This window comes from Penaeus chinensis, chromosome 11 (genome assembly GCF_019202785.1).
Source record: "Penaeus chinensis breed Huanghai No. 1 chromosome 11, ASM1920278v2, whole genome shotgun sequence".
Classification (NCBI taxonomy): Eukaryota; Metazoa; Arthropoda; class Malacostraca; order Decapoda; family Penaeidae; genus Penaeus; species Penaeus chinensis.
The window spans coordinates 671,817-679,316 of NC_061829.1; positions in this window are offsets into that span (position 1 = coordinate 671,817).

Genomic DNA, 7,500 nt, shown 5'->3' on the forward strand with positions numbered 1-7,500 from the left:
CCGACCATCCAAATGCCAGGGAAGGTGTACAAGGCCGTAACAAGAGCAAAGCATATATTCGATTATGATCAAATAAGCCAGGATTCCACATTCCTTGTTTTCAGACTCATGGCAACTCTCCTGCCTGAGTGTTTTTACTCATCTGATCTAACTGAATGTATTGCATAAACCTACATATATCAGTGTATGTATGTATATATATATATATATATATATATATATATATATATATATATATATGTATGTATATATATATATATATATATATATATATATATATGAGTAAAATAAATGTTCCTCATCAATATTTATGTTGGAATGAGAGTTATTAATATATGATAATCATTGTAATTTCTGAAATCATCATCATTCTCTTTCATCATTATATTACTGTTCATCATCTTTTCATCATCCTCACCATCATCGTGGTCACATTCACCATAGTCATTGTTGCCATTTTTGTATCATCACTCATTCACCATCCTCACCACTGTTTGCAACTGTCACCATCACGTTTCGCCAAAATCATCATCCTTGTCAGCATCTTTCATCATCACCACATCATCGTCACGTCACGAGGTCATCATTTTTACCATCACCATTACTGTCATCACCATTTTTGCCTCCCTCAGCATCACTGTCATTACTGCCATCATCATTCTTGTCACCATAAGCGTCATTACTATCACCACTATCTTCATCATCATCATCATCACTATCAATATCACAATCATACTCACCATCTTCATTTCCATAACCACCATCATCACCACCATCATCATCACCATCTTATCATCACCCTCATCACCACCATAATCATCACCATCTTCATTAACATTATCACACTCATCACCACCACCACCATCACCAGCTTCACATAACCATCATCATCACTATCATCATCACCATCATAGTTACAGCTCACCATCGCCATCGTCCTCTCGCGTCTACAAAGTTGGAGACCAAACAATTTCAGAAATTGATGATGATGAATGGAAGGGGATGGTGTTGGTGATGGTGATGCGGTGGTGATTGTGGCGGTGATAGTGGTGATTGTGGCGGTGATAGTGGTGATTGTGGCGGTGATAGTGGTGATTGTGGCGGTGATAGTGGTGATTGTGGCGGTGATAGTGGTGATTGTGGCGGTGATAGTGGTGATTGTGGCGGTGATGGTGGTAGAGATGGTGGTGATGGTGTTGCTGATTGTGAGTGATGGTGATAGTGACGATGGTGTTGAAGAGGAGGTGGTGATGATGGTGGTGGTAGTGAAACATTGGTGACTGTGATAGTGATGTTGCCGAGGATGGTGGTAATGATGGTGACAATAGTAGTGATGATGGTGATGACGGCGAATTGAGATAATTGTGGCGCTGCTTTTGCTATAACCATTCACTTGAAGATGAAGATTATAAGGATGATAATCTTCGTAAATACCTCAATACTTTGCAAATAAAAAAAATAAGCAAATAAATAACAATAATAATGAATGAGCAGATGAAAAATGAAACGAAAAAAAAGGGAAAGACAGAAGAACACAGACCAAATGCCACGGATCCACGAGGCTGAAATGGCGGCGGGAAATGCAGGTCGGATCCGTCTCCAGAACCGTGTCAAGAGCAGGCTTAAATTCCTGCCAATCCACTCGACCTCTCTCTCTCTTGCTTCTTCTTCTTCTCTCCCTCCCCTTCTTTTTATTTATCTGTCTATCTATATTTCTCTTTCCTCTCTCTCTCTCCTTCTCTCTCTCTCTTTCTCTCTCTCTCTCTCTCTCTCTCTCTCTCTCTCTCTCTCTCTCTCTCTCTCTCTCTCTCTCTCTCTCTCGCTCTCTCTCTCTCTCTCTCTCTCTTTCTGTCTCTCTCTTTCTCTATCTCTTCCCTTTGCTTTTTACTTCTCTGTCCATATGCCAGTCTGTCTCTCTCTCCTTCCTCTTCTTCTTCATCTTTCTCTTCTTCTTCTGTCGCTGCTTCCATTTCTCTTTCCTCTTTCTCTCTTTTCCTCCTTCTTTTAGGTTGTTTTTTTTTTCAATTGTGCTTCGTAGTTTTGTTTTGTTTTCGTTTTTCCCTCCTTTCTACTTCTTATCTTCCATTCTCTTTCTTTTCCTTCTCTATCTCCTCTACTCCCCTCTTCCTCTCTCTTTCTTACTTGTTCCTCTTCTTTCATTGCTTCCATTCATCCTCTTCATCCCTTTCTGCTTCTTCGCTTCTTCTCTCTCTTCCCTCTTTCATTCCTCCACTTTTCCTCCCTTCCTCTGTCTCAGGTCTTTACCCAGAAGGAGAAAAAAAAATCTGAAAAAAGAGGAAGATAAATGAGAAATAGACGTAGGGAAGACGTAACAAAATTGAACGAAAGAGAATATATAGAAACTCGGAAAATATCAAGAAAACGGGAATAAAAGACAAATAAAGATATTTTTCCAATAAATGCATCACAAGAAAAGCAGAACGAAAGCAATTAATCAATTGGAAAAGAATGAAAGAACTAACGAACCGAAAAGAAAAGGAGAAATGGATAAATCTGATGAGTGGGGAAAAAAAAAACGAATCGGAAATTCGCGAAATTCAAGGAGTTTGCTAATGTAATTTCAAGATTCTTTTTTTTTATTCTCTCATCTTCTCTCCTTTCTTATCATTATCGTTATTCTATCTAACTTCTGATTCTCTATTTTTTTCTTTTCTCCATTTACTTTTTTATTTTTATTTTCATTAGCAACGATTCGGACACAGCGCGAAATTCAAAGAGTTTACTAATGCAATTTCGAGATTCCTTTCTTATTCTCATTTTCTTTCCCTTCTTATCACTATCGTTATTCTATCTAACTTTTCATTCTCTATTTTTTCTTTTTTTTTCCCATTCAATATGTTTTCTTCTATCCTCATGGTATCGTTACCAATCAAAATATAAAAAAATAAGTAGATATTCACATCTCCCATTCGCATTATACTGACGCTCCCTCACATTCTCATGCGTCTCTCTTTCACAGATTAATAAAATCATGACTTTGGGTATATGGGAGGAGAGAACTGACAATCAGTAAATAGGAGAAAAGAATGAAAGACGTGACAGATAGACAGAGAAACTTGCCATCACCTCTTGGCAATGCCATTCTCCACTTGCTAGTATCGTTTGTCATTACCATGTTATCTGCCAACAGTGATTTATCATTACTATCTTTTTAAGATATATAAACCACCATCAGTTACCAGTTGGAAGGTTAGAGTGACTGCATCTGGTTGCTCGTGGCGGTGGCAGAAGGCGGTGGCTCGCAGTAATTGGCGGTGATGGTGACAGCTGGTGATGGCAGGCGGCGTTGGCAGGAGGTGATTGCTGGCAACGACAGATGCTAAGCAGTGATGTTAGATGGTGGTAAGCTGTAGTGGTGGCAGGTGGTGGTTGACGGTACCAAGAAGATGGTAATGATAAATCACTGTTGGCAAAGAGCATGGTATTGTTAGCAAGCTTGGAATATATTTAACACTGACAAGAGGTTATGGTGAGTTGTGTTGGGAGATGGTGACGAAAACTGGCATCAACAGACAACAATGACAATCGTTTGGACGTCGTTATTGACAACTGGTGTTGGAAAATAGTGAATATAAGTGGTGTTGGCAGCCATTGATGGTAAATGGTGCTGGGAGACAAGAAATGCGGGCCGCGTCTGGAGGCGTTGGGGGCAGAGGTTCACGAAGGGCGTTGGCGTGTGGGCGGTGCGTGGCGTCGGCAACAAGTGCCAGCAGAAGGTGATGTCAAACTGGTCTATGGAGTGACTTTTTAGAATGTGAGTATTATTTATTAACTTATTTATTTATGAATGTGAATGTATTTTTCATTCATTCATCCATCTACATGTCTACCTATCTGTTTATCTGTCTATCTACCAACCTACCTACAGTCGATCTATCTATCTATTATCTATTTACCTACCTACCTACCTACCTACTTACCCATCTATCAACCTATCTATCTATCTAGCTTTCTTTTTATCTATCTATCTATCCATCTATCCACATAATCTATTTGTTCATCTGGTAAATAGGCAGGGAGGGCGCTTATGAAGAGGAAATTGAAGTTAATGGCAATAACTTTTATCAGCGGTAAAAAAAAAAAAAAACATGTTTTACGTGCCTGCAAAAAGTAAACAGATAAATTGACAGATGATGGATAGTGTGGTGAGCAAGAACCACAATATTAATGGTGATGATAATGATAATGATGATGATAGTAATGATAATAATAATGATAATAATAATAAAAATGATAATAATAATGATGATGATTATAATTGCAATAATAATGATGATGATAATGATGATAATAATAATAATAATAATAATAATAATAATAATAATAATAATAATAATAATAATAATAATAATAATAATAACAGTGATAATATCAATAATAGAAATAATAATAGTAGTAATATTGATAACTAAAAAGATAACAACAATGTCAACAATGACAACACAAATACAGTCAAAACAATAACGATAACGACCAACACAAATATTACTCAAAGAAGAGAAGAAATATGGAAGAAACAAGGTAAAGAGAACAATCGCAAAAAGTGATGCAATATCCTGCAAAAGAGTAATGCTCCCTTTAGCAACCGGGAAAGCATAACAAAGGCAATATATATCACTATTCTGCGGCCGGTGATGGAAGCCTGGTTATAGACTGAGGCCAGGGCAGGAGAGGGGGAGGAGGAGGAGGAACAAGAGAGAGAGAGAGAGGAGGAGGAAGAGGAGGAGAGGAGGAGAGGAGGAAGAGAGAGAGAGGAGGAGGAGGAAGAGGAGGAGAGGAGGAAGAGGGGAAGAGAGAGAGAGGAGAAGGAGAAGAGGGGAGGCAGAGAGAGAGGAGAAGAAGAGGGGAGGCAGAGAGAGAGGAGGAGGAAGAGGAGGAGAGGCAGAGAGAGAGCAGAAGGAAGGGAGGAGGAGGGGGAGAATGGGGAGAGCTAAAGAGAGAAAGAAGGAAGAGAAGAGAAGACGAGAGAGAGATAAGGAGGAGAGAAAGAGGGTGAAAAGAGAAGAGGAGAAGAAGGAAAAGAGGAGAGGATGAGAGATAGAGGAGATGGAAAAGAGGACAGATAGAGAGGCAAAGGAAGGAATAAGCAGGAAAGGTGGATGATAGAGGAGAAGGAAAGGGGGAGAGAGGAAGAGATAACGAAGAGAGGAAAAAGACACAGTGAGAGAAGAAGAGGAAGAAAGGAAAGAAGATGAGAGAGAAATGGAAGGAGAAGCAGAGAAGGGAAGAGGCAAAGAAAGAGGAGGAGGAAACGACATGAGAAGAAAAGGCGAAAGGTAGAGGTAGAGAGACAGGAAGAAGAGGAGAAAAGTTTAAAGGAGTAAGGAGATAAGAGAAGAGAAAGAGAGACAGAGAAAGGAGAGATAAGAGTATTAAATGGAAGGAAGGGGGTTTCAGAAGAGGAGGGGGAGAGAGAGAAGAGAAAGAGGGGGAGAAAAGCAGGGAATAAGAGAGACGGAGAGAAAGAGGAAGAAGAGATGATGGAAAGGAAAATAATGAGATGAGGAGGAAGGACGAAGAAAAGAGATGAAGGAGAAGGAGAGAAGGCGAAATGCAAAAGACGGAGATGGAGAAAGAGGAGAGAAGAGACAAGAAATGCGGGGAAAGAAAATGAGATTAGAGGAAACGGGCTAGAATGGATGGCAACGATTTAAAATTTCAGCGAGTGATTTTTTTTCTGCGAGAAGGGAGAGGTGGAGATGAGAGGAGACGAAGGAGAAGGGAGAGGTGGAGATGAGAGGAGACGAAGGAGAAGGAGAGGTGGAGATGAGAGGAGACGAAGGAGAAGGAGAGGTGGAGATGAGAGGAGACGAAGGAGAAGGAGAGGTGGAGATGAGAGGAGACGAAGGAGAAGGAGAGGGAGGAGGAGATTAGAAAGAAAGAGAAACAGACAGACAGACAGAGAGGCAGACAGACGGAGAAACAGAGACAGAGACAAACACATAAGCAGAGAGACAGACAGAGAAACAAAGAAACAGAGACAGAGACAGACAGACAGACAGAGAGGCAGACAGACGGAGAAACAGAGACAGAGACAAACACATAGGCAGAGAGACAGACAGAGAAACAAAGAAACAGAGACAGAGACAGACAGACAGACAGAGAGGCAGACAGACGGAGAAACAGAGACAGAGACAAACACATAGGCAGAGAGACAGACAGAGAAACAAAGAAACAGAGACAGAGACAGACAGACAGACAGACAGACAGAAAGAGGAGAGAGAGAGAGAGAGAAAGACAGAGCGGCAATACATATGTTTACAAACCACACAAAAATATTAAGATCACAACACAAAATCCCCATTAATAACATAACGAAAAATTTAATTACAATTAAAAAAAAAATCTTCCTCTGTCTAATAAGATGCTTGATTGACTATACACATTTTTAGTTCCTAATTACTGAATTGAGAATGAAGACCCTCACAATGTAGGCCATTAACTGGATCTGCGCCCTTTCAGCCTTAAAAGAAGGAGAAAGAGGCGGGGAGGGAGGGTGGGAGGCCGTAGGGAGGGAGGGAGGGAAGACAAGAGGAAAAGAGGGAAAGAAGGAAGAGAGAGGGAGAGAGGGGGGGAAGGGATGGAGAGGAGGAGGAAGGGGTAGGAAGTGAGAGAGGGAAGACGAGAGGGAAGAAGGGAGAGAAGAAAGAGAGAGGGAGCAAGTGAGGTGAAGGGGAAGGGAGGGAGGGAGGGAAGGAGAGAAGGAAGAGAGAGGGAGGGAAGGATGAGAGTTGGAGGGATGGAGAGAGGGAGGGAAGTGAGAGAGATGGAGGGGGTGGAAGTCGAGAATGAGAGAGTTGGTGAAGGGAAAAGAGGGAAAGGGAGAGAGAGGAAGTAAAGGAGAGAGAGATAGAGAGAGAGAGAGAGAGAAGAAAGAAAGAAAGAAATAGAGAAAGAGAGAAAAAACAGAGAGAGGAGAGAAAGAAAAAAATAAAGTGAGAGAGAAAGATAAAGAAAAAAAAGAAAGAGAGAGAGAAAGATAAAGAGAAAAAAGAAAGAGAGAGAGAGAGAAAGATAAAGAGAAAAAAGAAATAGAGAGAGAGAGAAAGATAAAGAGAAAAAAGAAAGAGAGAGAGAGAGAAAGATAAAGAGAAAAAGGAAAGAGAGAAAGAGAGAGAAAGATAAAGAGAAAAAAGAAAGAGAAAGACAAACAAACAAACAGAGCAGGCAAAGGGGAAAAAAGTCGGATTAACCAAGAAAGGAAGAACGAGAAGAGAAACAGAAGAAGAAAAAACACAATGACCAACACAGAGCGAGGACAGAGAGAGAGGCAAAGGAGCCTTCAATTTCCTTGGCAAATCGAAGGATTCTTTGTCATGTTATTGCACGAAAACCAGAACTGTATTTCCAGCCTCCTTTGACGCTATACGAATGGCCGGATGTTGCGCTGCCCTCTCTCGCCGCATTCGGGTTTTCCATGGTGTGTGTGTGTGTGTGTTTGTGTGTGTTTGTGTGTATGTATATATGTATATATATATA